The 18,522-nt window shown below is 42.2% G+C and overlaps 1 protein-coding gene across 4 annotated transcripts in view; it reads left to right on the forward strand.

The window, feature by feature from the left end:
* LOC110493251 (extracellular sulfatase Sulf-2) overlaps positions 1 to 18,522 on the forward strand; it is a 73,971-nt gene that overhangs the window by 15,300 nt on the left and 40,149 nt on the right. For 2 of the 4 annotated variants that reach the window (XM_036950620.1, XM_036950617.1), the window contains exon 2: positions 6,117 to 6,160. The exons of 1 other annotated variant lie outside the window; for it this stretch is intronic. The gene's annotated coding sequence lies outside the window, so the exon portion shown is untranslated. Of the gene's footprint in view, positions 1 to 4,870; positions 5,194 to 6,116; positions 6,161 to 18,522 lie in introns of those variants that run through there. One more of the 4 variants, XM_036950619.1, reaches the window with a different exon arrangement.

The following is an 18,522-nucleotide window of genomic DNA, read 5'->3' on the forward strand; positions in this document are numbered from 1 at the left end:
TATGAAGCGAGGGCCAGCTAACGAGAGCAGGTCACAGCGGTGGGTAGTATATGGGGCTTTGGTGATAAAACGGATGGCACTGTGATAGACTGCATCCAATTTCCTGAGTAGAGTGTTGGAAGCTATTTCGCCGAAGTCAAGGATCGGTAGGATAGTCAGTTTTACGAGTGTATGTTTGGCAGCATGAGTGAAGGATGCTTTGTTGAAAATAGGAAGCTGATTCTAGATTTAATTTTGGATTGGAGATGCTTTATCTGAGTCTGGAAGGAGAGTTTACAGTCTAACCAGACACCTAGGTATTTGTAGTTGTCCACATAATCTAAGTCAAAACCGTCCAAAGTAGTGATGCTGGAAGGGCGGGCAGGTGTGGGCAGCGATTGGTTGAAGAGCATGAATTTAGTTGTACTTGCATTTAAGACCTGTTGGAGGCCACGGAAGGAGTGTTGTATGGCATTGAAGCTCATCTGGAGGTTAGACCCAGTGTCCAAAGAGGGGCCAGAAGTATACAGAATGGTGTCATCTGCGTAGAGGTGGATCAGAGAATCACCAGCAGCAAGAGCGACATCATTGATGTAAACAGAGAAAATTGTTGGCCCGAGAATTGAACCCTGTGGCACCCCCATAGAGACTGCCAGAGGTCCGGACAACAGGCCCTCCGATGTGACACACTGAACTCTGAGAATTAGTTGGTGAACCAAAATGCTTATTGAAATTCTCAATTGTTGTGGATTTATCTATATTGCTATATTGCTATACAATTATTGGTCCACATTATAGGTAGTGTCTTTCACTGATACAGGCAATAATTGGTTTCCTTGGCTCCCTACAAAAAGCTTTAGGGCCAACTGTTATATGGGTCGTAGTCAATAATGGCTGATCCCTGGCAGTAAATGTGTAAAAAAAACACATTTACATTTCATTGTATACATTTTTCGGGAAATACATTTTAGGGATGCTAAAATGATTTAAGTGTAAACTTAAGTGTAAACTTAAATGACTTAAACCAGAAATAAAGTACAAAGAAAAGATCATGGAACCATATATTTTTGTATAATATAATATTTGAGAACTAACAATCACCAAAATAAAAGCTAGACAGTCAGGGAAAATTGAAGATTCCAATTTTTTTTAATCAGTATTCATTTTATTTTAAAATTTTAGCAATATGTCACATTATCCATGGTAAAACGCATAGAATTGCAGGAAATAAGCTTTAAAACTGCTAAATGTGCTCTCAGTTCCACGGCAGAATATGTAGAATCGCAAGCAATTAGCTTTAAACCTGCAACATTTTCTCTCAGCTGCATAGCAAAATGTGTAGAATTGCACAGCTTTGACCTACTACAGTAACTATGTTGATATATTGTAATTTAAACAATGTGTATGCAGGTTGCTAAGAATTCAAACTTTCTCAAACAGCCTAATTCATACTATTCAGAGGAAAAATTGACTTTACAGTGTCTTGCTATTAAAGAAATACATAAAGTCAGCAAAAATCGCACCTTTTTCAGGACCCTGTCTTTCAAAGATAATTAGTCAAAATCCAAACAACTTCACAGATCTTCATTGTAAAGGGTTTAAACACTGTTTCCCATACTTGTTCAATGAACCATGAACATGCACCTGTAGAACTAACAGTTTACAGACGGTAGGCAATTAAGGTCACAGTTATGAAAACTTAGGACACTAAAGAGGCCTTTCTACTGACTCTGAAAAGCACCAAAAGAAAGATGCCCAGGGTCCCTGCTCACCTGTGTGAACATGCCTTAGGCATGCTGCAAGGAGGCATGAGGACTGTAGATGTGGCCAGGTAAATAAATTGCACTACTGTGAGACGCCTAAGACAGCGCTACAGGGAGACAGGACAAACAGCTGATCGTCTTCGCAGTGGCAGACCACGTGTAACAACACCTGCGGGACCGAGTTACACCAGGAATGCACAATCCCTCCATCAGCACTCAGACTGTCCGCAATAGGCTGAGAGAGGCTGGACTGAGGGATTGTAGGCCTGTTGAAAAGCAGGTCCTCACCAGACATCACCGGCAACAACGTTGCCTATGGGCCCAAACCCACCGTCGCTGGACCAGACAGGACTGGCAAAAACTGCTCTTCACTGATGAGCCGCAGTTTTGTCTCATCGGGGGTAATGGTTGGATTCACGCTTATCGTCGAAGGAATGAGCATTACACCGAGGCCTGTACTCTGGAGCGGGATCGATTTGGAGGTGGAGGGTCCGTCGTGGTCTGGGGCGGTGTGTCACAGCATTATCGGACTGAGCTTGTTGTCATTGCAGGCAGTCTCAACGCTGTGCGTTACAGGGAAGACATCCTCCTCCCTCATGTGGTACCCTTCCTGCAGGCTCATCCTGACATGACCCTCCAGCATGAAAATGCCATCAGCCATACTGCTCGATCTTTGCGTGATTTCCTGCAAAACAAGAATGTCAGTGTTCTCCCATTGCTAGTGAAGAGCCTGGATCTCAATCTCATTGAGCACGTCTGGGACCTGTTGGATCGGAGGGTGAGGGCTAGGGCCATTCCCCCCAGAAATGTCTGGGAACTTGCAGGTGCCTTGGTAGAGAGTGGGGTAACACATTATTCAATTTCTGTTAGTCACGTCTGTGGAACTTGTTCAGTTTATGTCTCAGTTGTTTAATCTTGTTATGTTCATGCAAATATTTCAACATGTTGCTGAAAATAAACGTAGTTTTCGGTGAGAGGACGTTTCTTTTTTTGCTGAGTTTATAGACAGTACCAGTCAAAACACACCTACTCATGTCACCTTCTGACCTTAGTTCTGTTATTATATCTTTGTTTTAGTATGGTCAGGGGGTGAGTTGGGCGGGCAGTCTATGTTTGTTTTTCTATGTTGTTTTTTTAGTTCGGCCTAGTATGGTTCTCAATAAGAGGCAGCTGTCAATTGTTGTCCCTGATTGAGAATCATACTTAGGTATCCAGGGTTTCACTTTTGGGTTGTGGGTGTTTGTTTTCCATGTGAGTGTTTGGTCCACACGGTACTGTTTTCGGTTTTGTATATTCACGTCATCGTTTGTTGTTTTTGTTCGAGTGTTCTATTGTCTTTATTAAAAAACATTATGGACACTTACCACGCTGCGCATTGGTCCTCCGATCCTTCTCGCTACTCCTCCTCAGAAGAGGAGGACGAGAACCCTTACAACTCATTCAAGGGTTTTTCTTTATTTCTACAATTTTCTACATTGTAGAGTAATAGTGAAAACATCAACACTATGAAATAACACATATGGAATCATGTACAAACCAAAACAGTGTTAAACAAATCAAAATATATTTTTGATTTTCGATTTCCTCAAAGTAGGCACCATTTGCATTGATTACCTGGAATGCTTTCCCAACAGTCTTGAAGGAGTTCCCACATACGCCGAGCACTTGTTTGCTGCTTTTCCTTCACTCTGCGGTCCAACTTATCCCAAACCCTCTCAATTGGGTTGAGGTCAGGTTGGTTGTGGAAGCCAGGTCATCTGATGACATAGTTTTGATATCTTCACTATTATTATACAATATAGAATATTCTAAATATAAAGAAAAATCCTGGAACGAGTAGGTGTGTCCAAACTTTTGACTGGTACTGTATACAGTGGGGCAAAAAAGTATTTAGTCTGCCACCAATTGTACAAGTTCTCCCACTTAAAAAGATGAGAGAGGCCTGTAATTTTCATCATAGGTACACTTCAACTATGACAGACAAAATGAGAAAAAAAATCCAGAAAATCATATTGTAGGATTTTTAATGAATTTATTTGCAAATTCGCTGAGGTCAACTTGGGTAAGGCAATGAAATGGGCTGCATTGGAGAACTGATCCATGACCACCAGGTTAGTGGTAAGCCCTTGGGATGGAAGTAACCCTGTGATAAATTTTATGGACAGGTGGGACCAGTGCCGGCTGGGGATGGGCAGAGGTTGGAGCAACCCAGCCGGTCGCTGTCGTGAGGACTAGCTTGGCCACAGGTGGATCGCACATCCTCAATCATGTTGGGCTACGAGAATGTCTGCCTCAGGAACTCCAGTGTCCGATTAACCCCTGGATGACCAGTTAATTTAGAGGAGTGTCCCCATTGTAGCACTCAAGAACGGGCTGAGCGCGGAACATAAAGTCTGTTAGTGGGACCCCCGCCGGAGTCAGGTTCTCAGGTCTGGGCTTGTCGTACCGTGGTCTCTATACTCCATAACACGGGAGGCACAATGCGAGGGGCTGGGGATGATGGGCTCAGATTCCCTCTCCTCATTAGAGTCATCATGTTGGCGGGACATGGCATCTGCTTTCTGATTATTGGATCCCGGGCGATAGACTAGAGTGAAGTTGAACCTGTTAAAAAACAGAGCCCACCTAGCCTGGTGAGCATTCAACCTCCTGGCTTCATGAATGGAGACCAAGTTTTTTTGGTCTGTCTAGATCACGAAAGGATGAGGTGCCCCCTCTAACCAGTGTCTCCACCCCTCAAGGGTCCACTTGACTGCCAAGAGCTCCCGGTTGCCTACATCGTAGTTGTGTTCCGCTGGCGAGAATCGTTTGCAAAGAAAGGCACTTGGGTGCATTCTCCTGTCCCCCTCGTTCCGCTCGTTCCGCTGTGAAAGGACCGCCCGTGCTCCAGTGTCCGAGGCATCCACCTCTACCATGAAGGGATGAGTAGGATCAGGATGAACGAGGATGGGTCCGGAGGTGAAACGTCCCTTGAGCTCCATGAATGCCCTGTCAGCCTCAGGGGTCCAGCCAAAATGGGGGTGGGACTTAGGGCCGTGAAATTTCCGTATAAAACGTCTGTAAAAATTGGACGCCGGCGGTAGAGATAATGTGGCCCAGGAAAGAGACTTGGGACACTCACACATCTCAATCTTCTCAATTAGGACTTGGCGGACGTGCAGGATGTGTTCAGGAAGGGTCTTGGAGAAGATCAGGATGTTGTTGAGGTAAACAAAGATGAACTGATTCAACATATCCCTAAGAGTGTCATTGACCAATGCTTGGAAGACTGCCGGTGAGTTCGATAATTCGAATGGCATGACTAAATACTCATGGTGGTCACTAGGGGTATAATAGGCAGTTTTCCATTCATCTCCCTCCTTGATTCTCACCAGATTGTAAGCGTTGCGGAGGTCCAGTTTGGTGAAGAATTGGGCCCCCTGGGCCTGCTCCAAGGCGTTGGACATCAGGGGTATGTAATTGTCCATGACTGCAGCTTCGGGGATCAGGAGGGAGTAAAGACAGCCCCGGGGAGGGGTGGAGCCGGGTAGGAGTTCTATGGTGCAGTCATATGGACGATGAGGAGGGCGGGGGGCTCTCTTACTGAAGGACTCCCGGAGGTTGAAGTATTGGGGAGGGAGAGCGGAGAAGTCTTGGACTTCAAAGGATGCAAAGGGGCGCGGCGATGCTCTAGGTGGGTATTTACTCTGGCAGTTCTTACCCCAGTTTAGTAGGTGTCCCGTGGACCAGGAGAGTAGTGGCTAATGTAGCACTAGCCAAGGGTACCCTAGGATAAGGGGGTTCTCGGGAGCCATGATCAAAATAAAATTAAGAGTCTCTGAGTGATTCACCCCAACCTGCAGTAGAATGGGCTTGGTCTGATATTCCACCTGGGCAGAGCCACTTCCTCTAAGAGTATGAATTTGGCTGTTTGAGAAGGTTTGAATCCTAAGCAACCTGCATACGCATTGTTTGAAGTACTGCTGTGTACTGGAAAACCTTGGTAGAGCATGAGTGGAGTAGGCGTTGTGGTGCTCATATGAATTTCCTTTCTTTTTTGGTGTCAGACCAATGCCTACTTCTCAATTAAAACATTGTTTTTTGTATTTAACAGAGTATGGCATCTTTTGGGGATGAGCCATAATGGAGTAACACATAACCACCCAAAAGAGCCAGAATGTAGTATGGACAGAGGCTACTGTATGTGGTCTACAGCATCCCAGATCAGGAATAGGCAGCATGAACAGAGTATAGCACATTCACTCCCTTTGACATCATAACCGGGAGACAAAGACACTTACTCTAACTAAAACTAATACTTTGATGGGTTATTAGTAGCCCTCTATATATGTTGTCTCTGATTCCAGATATTCTTTTGACTTTGTTTACTTCCAGACCTTGGTCTCTGAACACTGCAAGAGAACATTTGAGAAGCAAAGGTAAGACTTGTTATCCACTGTGGGGTTGACTTCTATGAGTATGTTTGTGCCTCTGTGCGTGTGTATGTTTTACATCTTTGACATGAACATAATAAGTTTGTCAGTGGGTGGAATGGAATCTTCATTGATCTGATGTTGTACTGGACTTTTGCCTAGCTGCCTACACATATCATGGAGCAGAAATAGCATCAGTTCTTATTAGTATGATATCACTATGGATGCTGTCAACCTCAGGGGAGGTATCAGCACAGCAAGCTACTGTCAACAACTCCAATGCCTTTTACCATAGGGAATAATCTATCGGTTCCAGACTGAGCTCACACATTCAAATCACTTTATTCAGTTAGATATTTTACCTCAAACACTTTTCACTGCTTTTTTCTTTTGTGTTATACCCAGTGATGATTTTAGCAGGAAGATCTTGGTGGGGCAAACACCTCAAAAAATGTGGGATGCATGCCAGCAAAGCCATTACACAACACAACACAACACTAAACAATACATTAATTGCACTGTAACGGTGACAAACGGTGCTCACATACTGTTAGGGCCTGCATAAAACTATCCCAACAGCAGTCCCGACACCTTACCACCTGGATATCAGTGGAGCCTTGTCCAACAGTGAAAGAGTTAATTTAGCCTCATTTACTGCCTTAAAAAAAATAGGTCTGACTCGTTTATTAAAGTAAATGTGGTTTCTCCTGACAATTGAGATGTACAAACTATGGCATAAGGGGACGACAAGCAGATAAGAGGCAATCCGTAATATCGATTAAGACATTAATGAGCGAGCTAGGACGGACGTAGTCAATATAACGATTTATTCAGCCCTTTTGAAATGTACAGCGACAGAGTTCAGAACATGGGCCGTTCTTACAGTGTTCTCCCTGTACATCAAGTCAGAACCATAGGATAAATAAAGTGGGCATATAAGCAGACAATGAAAGCTTTTGCAAAATTACATTATTACATTTCTCTAAAACAGGTTATAGGCTACATGTGCACCACCAAGTCAAAACAGTATGCAAAATAAATGAAGAGGGGAAAATAGACCAAATTATTAGGGTGAGGCACATGGGCTACTAACAGCTTACTACACAACATACACTTAGTATTACTTTCTTAGCTACAGTAGACATATCTCCCTGGCATATTACATATTATTTTTATTTTTTTCCTGAGGTCCCAGTTTTCTTGAACACATTGAAGTCATATTTCCCAGTTTCTAGTTTACAGTTGTTTTGAGCGGGGCACAAATAATTCTTCATTATGGCAGTACCCAAGGGGCTTCCATAAAGTTCTACCCTTAGACTTGGCGGTGGCATAGTGTCCCCATGAGTGACAGAACACTGAGCCAATCACGGCACAACCACCACAGAAAACACTGAGCTTGGCTGAAACACCTGCATTTTGGAGCTGCCTTACTCGAGAAAGCAAAAAAGAGACCATGTTTGTAAGCGGCTTATTAACTCAATGATTTTTTTGCAAACAACTGATATGTTTGCAATCAATAACACGCAAAACAGGTGAGCCCAAAAAATATATAATCTACTATTGTTATACCAGAGGCGACTGCATTGAATACTGTAGGATTGGGGTTGACTGTGTCGTCTCAGTAAGCAGTGATCGTTGGTTTTAACAACCACACAACCCCTCCAGTGGATTCATCTGTCTATCTGTCACTCACCCTGAATAAAGAGAGGATCAGGGGTGGCAGAGGGTGACAGCTCGCAGGATTGATGTCCTGGTTAAGAGTTAAAAATCAATGACTGAAACAGCAGAACCCTCTGTGGTTTGGGATTCCCTCAACGCAAGGATTTATACCACAAGCTGAGCTGTTATTTTCATGATGCTACCAATACTGATCACATACCTGATACATTCATACATAACATTGACTCTAGACCTAGGGGAGAGTTGGGTAAGTTGAGCATTTCTTTACAATCAGCATCACTCTGTCAAGGGAAATGTTGTTTGATTAAAAGTCAAATATGATAGTGGTCTGTTGTAGGCCAGCCTAATTGATTTTTAACACTAGGTGCACAAAGAATTGGCTGATAGCAGACCATACCAGGCTTTGTCAACATTGGGCCCAGTGCCCCCCACTCAGGAAGGCACCAGAGTAAAGCCACTGTGTGTGTGCCAATGTACAGGCCACACACAGAGACATCCTTCAGTGTACTAGCCTGCCAGCCTGTCAGTCGAGCATTATAGGGACAGACAGATAGACGAGAAGCAGCTCATCCCATCTCTTTGTGTTTGTATCTCTGAGCTCCCATCAGCTGGGTGGGAAGCATGAACCAGAAGAGTCTGTGGGAGGGGGGCTTGCAGGTGGTTGATTTGAATATGTGTTTGGGGGTAGGGTGTGTAGGCACTAGGCAGCTTCTTACCTTCTTACTGTATCTATGTACTGTATCTGTTGCATAACCATTCATCTTACATACACATTTCTTGAGGGACGCTGCTGAAAGTGTCTAACATCCGGATTCTCACGAAAGGATTTTCTCCAATCCACAACTCTCCTGATGCTTTGATAATTGCTTTAATAGGTTTTATTTGAATCATGAAGTGGCAACAAATAAACCTTTGCTGCTGTGCTCTCTAGTAGCTTTAGTTTAGGAGCTTTCCGTTTAACTAAAAGATTATACATTCTCTCTTTGCAGTAATATAGAGGTCATTAATTGAATAGTAAAACATAAAGCGTCCATATCTCTTCCTATAGAAAGGCAGTAGATGTCTGTGTCTGTGCCTACGTACACTATGGATTTATGGCCTATTTTCTGGTGGCCTGAATTGGTTCCTCCACTGCCCCTTTGGTTTCAGGGCTTATTCTTCTCCAAATGTTGGAGTCACACACTGCATGACATGCTGTTCACTATCAGAGGACGTCCATCCATGAAGTTCATTTGATTGATTTTTTTTGTTAAGATATCATTTATGTAAAAGAAAATTACAATACAAAACATACAGTGCCTTCAGAAAGTATTCACACCCCTTGACCTTTTCCACGTTTTGACAGCCTGAATTTAAAATGGAATGAATTGCATTTTTTTTGTCACTGGCCTACACACAATACCATACATATAATGTCAAAGTGGAATTATTTACAAATGAATTAAAAATGAAAAGCTGAAATGTCTTGAGTCAATACGCATTCAACCACTTTGCTATGGCAAGCCTAAATAAGTTCAGGAGTAAACATTTGTCACGTCACATAATTTGTTGCATGGACTCCATGTGCATTAATAGTGTTTAATATGATTTTTGAATGACCACCTCATCTCTTTACCTTACACATACAATAATCTGTAAGGTCCCTCATTCGAGCAGTGAATTTCAAACACGGATTCAACCACAAAGATCAGGGAGGTTTTCCAATGCCTCGCAAAGAAGGACACCTATTAGGGAGAGGGGTACAAATAAAAAAAATAGACTTTGAATATCCCTTTGAGCATGGTGTATCAATACACCCAGTCACTACAAAGATACAGGCGTCCTTCTAAACTCAGTTGCCGGAGAGGAAGGAAACCACTCAGATATTTCACCATAAGGCCAATGGTGACTTTAAAACAGTTTACAGAGTTTAATGGCTGTGATAGGAGAAAACTGAGGATGGATCAACAACATGTAGTTACTCCACAATTACTAACCTACAGTTATTGGCAGAGTGAAATGAAGGAAGCCTGTACAGAATAAACAATATTCCAAAATGTGCATCCTGTTTGCAACAAGGCACTAAAATAATACTGAAAAATAAATTGTCAAAGCAATTAACTTTTTGTCCTGAATTATGTTTGGGGCAAATCCAATACAACACATTACTGTGTACCACTCTCCACCTTTTCAAGCATAGCGGTGGCCGCATAATGTTATATGTATGCTTGTAATCGTTAAGGATTGGGGAGTTTTTAGGATTAAAAAAATTAACGGAATGAAGCTAAGCACAGACAAAATCTTAGAGGAATAGCTGATTTAGTCTGCTTTCCACCAGACACTGGGAGATGAATTCCCTTTCAAGCAGGACAATAACCTAAAACACAATTTACACTGGTGTTGCTTACCAAGAAGACAGTGAATGTTCCTGAGTGGCGAGTTACAGTTTTAACTTAACCCTTTTAATGAAGCAGAAAAATCAGGGTCACCTAGAATGTTTCTTGGTAGTCTTAAACAAATCTACTTTGAAACAAAAGTATACACAATAAATGTATTCAATTTTGAGTTTGCATCCTAATATTACACTTTATATACATCACTGAAGACTGAAACATGACAAAACCATTTGACATAGAAAAAAAGGATTTGAGGCATTTGAAAAATAACGTTAATTCAAATATGAATAACATTCCACCAATGAGGCGACTAGAGGGCGATTTGGTAATTTGACTGCAAGAAAGGGGCCTACTCTACTCTCTTGAAAATCTATGGCAAATGGTTATCTTGCAATGATCAACAAACAATTTGACAAAGTTTGAAGAATTTTGAAAATAATAATCAGCAAATGTTGCACAATCCAGGTGTGGAAAGCTCTTAGAGACTTACCCAGAAAGATTCACAGCTGTAAACACTGCCAAAGGTGCTTCTTCAAAGTATTGTCTCAGGGGTGTGAATTCTTATGTAAATTTGATATTTCTGTATCTAATTTTCAATTCATTTGTAAAAAAAATTCTAGAGACATATCACTTTGTCATTTTTGGGTATTGTGTGTAGATGGGTGAAAAAACATATACACTATATATACAAAAGTATGTGGACTCCCCTTCAAGTGACTGGTTTCGGCTATTTCAGCCACACCTGTTGCTGACAGGTGTATAAAATCGAGCACATAGCCATGCAATCTCCATAGACAAACTTTGGCAGTAGAATGGCCTTACTGAAGAGCTCAGTGACTCTCAACATGGCACCGTCATAGGATGCCACCTTTCCAACAAGTCAGTTCGTGAATTTTTGGCCGTACTAGAGCTTCCCTGGTCAACTGTAAGTACTGCTATTGTAAATTGGAAATGTCTAGGAGTCAGCAACGAAATGGTAGGTCACACAAGCTAATAGAACGAGGCTGCTGAATGATGAAGCGCATACCGCGTAACAATCATCTGTCCTCCATCTGGCAGTCCGACGGACAAAACTGGGTTTGGCGGATGCCTGGCTAGGCCCCTTAATTCCAGTGAAGGAAATCTTAACGCTACAGCATACAATGGCATTCTAGACGATTCTTTGCTTCCAACTTTGTGGCAACAGTTTGAGGTAGGCCATTTTCTGTTTCAGCATGACAATGACCCGTGCACAAAGCAAGGTCCATACAGAAATGGATTGTCGAGATCGGTGTGGAAGAACTTGACTGGCCTGCACAGAGACCTGACCTCAACCCTATCGAACACCTTTGGGAGGAATTGGAACACCGACTGCAAGCCAGGCTAAATCACCCAACATCAGTGCCCGACCTCACTAATGCTCTTGTGGCGGAATGGAAACATGTCCACATACTTTTGGTCATGTATTTTATGTATCAGGTCTGGTAATACTTTGGCCATTCTGTTGTTTATGAGCTTTGTTATTGTTTTATTGGTACAATTTATTAAACGTATGGGTCTGCAATCAGCTGGGGACTCTCCAGATTTCCCTGGTTATACTACAACTGAAATAACTGTTTGATACATAGAACTAAGAAGCACTGAATTGAGTGACATAATGTGTTGTCATTTGTGTAAATAGGGGAGCTACCAAAATATTAATTAAAATTCTATGGGAAAATCATCCACTCCTGGTGATTTTCTTCTCACAAATGTTTTAAGAGTGTCTAGTATTTATTTTTGAGTGATCTCTGTTTTTAGTGATTCTTCTTTTGTCTGCTGATAATTGCTTCATGAATCTAATTGACCTTTTGCTTAATGATACACAGTAAAAGGTGATAGGCCTCTATAATTCCACATGCTTGAATAGCTGGGTGTATATCCTGTACTGTGCCTGTTTAATCACCCATCTGAGGAGAGGGAATTAAGGAAATGGAGAGGGCCATTGGGTCTGGTGATAGCTTTATTAGGGGGATGGGGCTGCTCTCTACTGTTTGATACTGTGTTAATTAACAGACAAGGTTGGTGATCTTCATCAATGCTCGTTTAATTCCTTTTTAGTGGAATGAAGAGAGTGTGTTAAAATAAATGATACGAGGGGAATAGATTTCTAAAAGAATAAGACTTCATTAGAATCATTCTGTATGTATTAATTTATGGCACTATGTAACTGCATCCATTACTGCAGAATATTATTATCAGTCAGCATGTTCTTCCAGATCAGAATAATATAAGATTAATATTTGCATTGTGTCATACAATTTGTTTTGTGACAGGTAATCCTGTCTGTGTGTATCGTACTAGAACTGTGGAGTAGCTGGATGGGTTTGCTGCACCCCTCCCCCCCCCCCTCTCTCTCTCTCCAGTGGGCCCTAGGGTGGCAAGTGAATGTAGCAGGGTCAGGAGCATAGCCACAGGGTCCTGACAGCTGTGTGTGGTTGTGATATTGGTCTAATGCATGCCTAATTAGAAATGCTGGGGTCCCACCCCAGGACTCACCTTGACATTGGGGTAGGGATGGTGGTAGTGGTGGGGTTATGGGGTGTGGGTGGGGTTGGTGGTGATGAGAGAACATGAGAGGGGTGAAAGGTCACTCTGATTCATAGGATTCAGAACAAATGTTTTTCTGGATCATTATCTGGTCTCCCTTTCTCAAGTTGTCTTCCTTTATTAGCTTCTTGATTTTCTCTTTGTCGTGTTGACTGGTGGTTGATACATGTGCGTGTGTGACTGTGATGCACATGCATGTGCACTACACTAGGCTCCCCAATATAGATTTACAAGCCAAGCTCTGCAGGGAGAAACAAATGATAGCAATCAGAATGATCCAGAGGAGGTCAACTGATGCATGATCAATCTGAACCTTCATTAAAAGCCAACTAGGCATCTGCAACCCTATACAATATCAATACTGCAGCGCCACAGAGAGATGTATGGGCTGTTAGTGAGGGAGGCTGCTGGCAGCCTGACTGACTGTCGTTACACTGTGGCCAATCAGCCAGAAGATCAGTTAGACAGCAACACTTTCCATCGTGCCAAAACACAGGTCATTTCAGACTGATGGGGTGTCTGAGCTGCTGCTGTTAAAAGGGAGGGAGTGGAGATGGACCTGTACCGTTAGCAAGGGGGATCGTGTTTGTTCACTATGGGATCATATAGTATGAGTGAAGACAAAGGGTTGTGTTGAGTTTGTGTTGTTTCACACTGCTGTCTAATTGTGCATTATGGATTATTAAGCTACCATTACTAATGTATGACGTAGTCTAATAGCCAAACAGAGCATTACAAAAAACTCAGAGAAACATAGTTATTGAACCATTATTTTCATGGCTCCCTGGTGGGACGAAGGGGGCATTGAACGGGGCATTGAAGGAGGCATTGAAGGGAGCATTGAAGGGGGTGTTGAAGGGAGCATTGAAGGGAGCATTGAGGTCCCTCTCTTATTCCCCTCTTTATGTTTCCATCTCTCCTCCAGTCTTAACCCACTGTGTGGTTCTGAAAGAGTTTTGGGTAGCCAGATAATCTATCGACAAAGAAAGAAATGGGAGAATTAGGATGGAGAAAGGGAGTGAAGAAACAAATAAGTGGTATTTACCTTTCCATTCCCCAAGGGCAAGCTTAACAGCAGATAAGACTGTCCCCACTGCGCCCATGTTCCCATTACCAGGCCCTATATGAGACAGGCAGGCAGCGCTGGGCTGAGCACTGTGACAGCAGATAATCCTTGTCTCTGTGAGAGCTACAAGTTGCCCCCCTGGGAAGAACATGGGACCCCCAAAAGACTCACCAGAAGTTGGAAGCTAAAAAAAAGAATCCAGTCTCTTTGAGAATTCTGCCTAAACTTGTGTTGTTCTCTACTGTAGCCTATTGATTTATCTGTAACCATAATTTATTCTCCAGCAGCCAGTGGCTGTTTACTGAAAGGCGAAACCAATATTGTCTATAATCATCATTAAGTCAAGGCCATTAGGAGGGGTCTCTCCCTGCACTAATTTGATGACAGAAGATAAATGGGCAGTATTTCATAGAAAACAAATGACAACATAAACCTCTCCTGTGGCACACTTGTGATGATAGTTGATCTAATTTGACTAACCTGCTGATAAGAGACTGAAAATAAACAAACACTAAAGGTCCAATGCATCTGTTTTTATCTCGATATCAAATCATTTCTGGGTACCTACCAAGTACCTTACTTGTTTTCGTTTAAAATGGTCAAAAATAAACAAAAATAGCAGAGTAATTTCTCAAGGAAGAATTTTGATATGACTGTCTGGAAGTGGTCTGACTGGGGAGGGGAAAAATGAAAATGTGTTGTTATTGGCAGAGATGTTTGAAACTCTTTCTTATTGGTCTATTAACTAATTTACCGCATGGCGATGTCACCAGGCAGCCCAAAATTCCATCCCACCAAAACAGGCAGGATTTGAGGCAACTCTTACACTAAAAGGTCATTATCATAATTCACAATTTCACAGTATTATTCCAACCTCATTGTGTGAAAATACATATAAAACACAGGAAAATCATATTTTTGACTGCACTGGGCCTTTAAGAAGTGGGGTCCCATTACCATCACGTCTGTGGTTCTACCAGTGTGTAATGAACACGAGGGAAACAGAGCTGGTTTCAAGCGCAGAGCGCAGCATGTGTTTAATGAAAGGGACCATATGAGGAGGCAGGGTCCAGGCAGAAGGTCATACACTTCTGGCAACGGTAAAGGCAGGGAATAGGCAAAAGGCTTCGTTCGTTAGTGAGGCAAGCAGGCAAAAACAATCATACACGGGAGGAGAGAAGGACGGGAAAAAACAGAGCCCCGAAAAAGTGTGTCCCAAAACAAACAATATCTCACAGTAATGGGGTGCAAGGAACTGAACTAAATAGTGTGGGATGATGACATGCAGGTGATTAGAATTCCGGTGATTTGGATCTGGGGAGTTAACTGGAAAGTGGGCTGCATTCCGAGGATCTAAATGTTTGGGAGTGTGAGTTGGACGCAGCCGTTACACAGTGAGGCTTAGGTTCTATAACTAAATGGGAACTATCAGGTTCTCTGTAAGGTGGTTACTGATAGCCAAATGTCTAATCAGTTTAGTTTACATGTGACACACTGTAAGCGGGTTTCCTTCTGGTCAATAAGTGCCAATAAGATGGCCATGTCAACCTGCTCAGTCACTTTTTTCAGCCGTCTGCTAGAATAAACCCATCCAGGCTGAAACAGATAAGTGAAGCCCTCTTCAGCACAATCAAGGCTCTGTTTGTGTTTTCTCTAGCACCTCCATGTTCTTTTTGGGTTCTCTATGAGCGTACCGCAGGGAGCGCGGAGGGGGGCTAAGTGGCCGACCCCACCGGGTCACCTCACACAGTCCTGGCCTCTGTTGGGAAGTCCCCAAACCGCAGCGCTTACAGACTACCACACTCGCCCGCATACTGCCCTGTTGCCGATGGATACGGAGAGAAGGACTCCGCTGGTGACTGAATTCCATGCTTCTCGTATTCAAAAGAAAACCTCTGCAACAATTTCCAATATTGTTTTTTAAGATATAACTGAATTACACAAAAACAAGCAAATGACAGAGGTGTCTAATGCATGCAGTTTATTGAGGTTAGGGACAAGGCAGAGGTAAGACAGCAATGTCCCTTTACAGTTGTGTTGGAGTCGAGACAGGGGAAAAACTGCTTGAGCAGTTGGGATCTTCTCATGTTCACTTCAGAGAGCGCTGCTAGTTTCCTAGAGATCTCAGAGATAATGAGATGTTTCTCTATGCCTTTGTACTGTGGATCACAATCCAGCAGAGTGCTGTTTGAAGTCTGTTACGTTGTGTCTTGTCTGTATTGTACGTTTCTAGTCCACAGGGAGCCTGTCTGAGCTCTTTGTTATCATGACTGGGCCTTTTGTCTGTAGCGAGACCATCACATATCCTCCTCCCCATTTATCCAACAACCCAATCATCACACATCTCATCTCTCTCTCTGTCTCATCGAAGGAATTTTAAAGATGATGTATGATATGGATGAAGGGAGAGGGGAATGGTGTGTGTGTTTGTGTGGTACAATTTTCCTGTAACAGCCAGAACACATCACCAATTCCCAGTCCTCTTGAAAAAGAAAGAAAAACAGACCCGTAGCAGGATTAATGATGTGTTAGGTGCTAAATGTATACACATTCATATCTCACTGTCTGTGGATCTCACTGTACCAGACTGATATGGAGGGCTGTGGGAGAGTGTCCCTGTGTTGCATTCAGAGATTACTTGCATGAGGAAACACTGCCTGATGATTCTACTGAGACACATACACACGCACAACACACACACGCACAACACACACACACACACACACACACACACACACACACACACACACACACACACACACACACTGGGACTGTCCATCACAAACTATTTCATCAGCCGTCAATCACTCGTCTGTTTTTCCTCAGACCTGGTAGAGACTATTACTGCAACTGTTCCATTAAGTCTTTGTTTTAAAATGGGAAATTGTTTCTGAATCTGATTGTCAAGTTTTATAACAAATACATGGAGCTCATCACATCCTGTCACGTTCTGACCTTTTATTTCCTTGGTTTTGTATTTATTTAGTATGGTCAGGGCGTGAGTTGGGTGGGCAGTCTATGTTTGATTTTCTATGATTTGGGGATTTCTATGTTTCGGCCTAGTATGGTTCTCAATCAGAGGCAGGTGTCATTAGTTGTCTCTGATTTAGAATCATACTTAGGTAGCCTGGGTTGCACTGTTTGTTTGTGGGTGATTGTCTATGTTAGTGGCTTGTGTCAGCACAGGTCTAATTTGTAGCTTCACGGTCGTTATTTTGTTTATTGTTTTGTGTTCAGTACTTTCTTTATTAAATATTCACTTTTGCGTTTTGGTCCTCTGATCCTTCTCGCCTCTCCTCTTCAGATGAAGAATCTAAATTAAATCTTTGCTGCTTCCACCAGCGAGGAAGTGTCTCCTGTTTCTCTGGGATATTTACGTACTGTATATTAGTACTCATGCAGTAAAATCACTCCATTAAAAGGATGTGTGTTTTGGTACTTGTCAGGGTTATGTGATTTTTCTTGAATACAGAGGGGGTCTCTACATTGATTTATTAAGCAAGGATTATTCTGCCATTGTAATCCTTGGGCGGGCCGCCTAAGCATTTAAATATATACTTATTTTGTTTAAATACATTATTGGGATGGGAAAACGCTTTAAGTGTAAACTTCAATGAATAAAACCAGATATAAAGTATGTAGAAAAGATAATGGACCTATATATTTTTTTAATATAATCATTGAGAACTAACAATCACCAAAATAAAAGCTAGACATTCAGGGAGAATTGAAAATTCAAAAAAAACAATGAATTTAGCAGTATTAACTTTGTTATTATTGTAACGGCATTCCTAGAAGGATCGGAGGACCAATGCGTAGCGTGGTAAGTGTCCATAATGTTTTATTTTAAGATATAAACTGAACACTATGAAAATACAAAACAATAAACGTGAACATGAACGAAACCGTACCGTGTGGCGAAAAACAAACACCCCCCACTCAAAAGTAAAACCCAGGCTACCTAAGTATGATTCTCAATCAGAGACAACTAACGACACCTGCCTCTGAGAACCATACTAGGCTGAACTCAAAACCCCAACATAGAAAAACACACAGACTGCCCACCCCAACTCACGCCCTGACTATACTAAATAAAGACAAAACAAAGGAAATAAAGGTCAGAACGTGATAATTATGTTTGAGCAAAAGAACACAGCATTAGACACAGCCGACCGCACTCATTTCCACGCCCTCTGCCATGTCTCTTTTGATCAAGAAAAAACCTTGTTAAGTCAATGTTTTAGCAGTCATCAAATCAGTGTTCATTGACTGAGATGTCAATGATTTACAGGTCATTGGCATTATAATCCATTTGCAGCTGCCTCACCAGCATGTTTTTGTATTGCAGCTTTCTCTATTCTGTCTCAGCACCTGACTATTATGAACAATATGATGTCTGGATACCATGTCATGTACTATGTGTTAATGCATGGATGATGTCTGGATACCATGTCATGTACTATGTGTTAATGCATGGATGATGTCTGGATACCATGTCATGTACTATGTGTTAATGCATGGATGATGTCTGGATACCATGTCATGTACTATGTGTTAATGCATGGATGATGTCTGGATACCATGTCATGTACTATGTGTTAATGGATGGATGATGTCTGGATACCATGTAATGTACTATGTGTTAATGCATGGATGATGTCTGGATGCCATGTCATGTA

The sequence above is a fragment of the Oncorhynchus mykiss genome, chromosome 17, assembly GCF_013265735.2.
Source record: "Oncorhynchus mykiss isolate Arlee chromosome 17, USDA_OmykA_1.1, whole genome shotgun sequence".
NCBI lineage: Eukaryota > Metazoa > Chordata > Actinopteri > Salmoniformes > Salmonidae > Oncorhynchus > Oncorhynchus mykiss.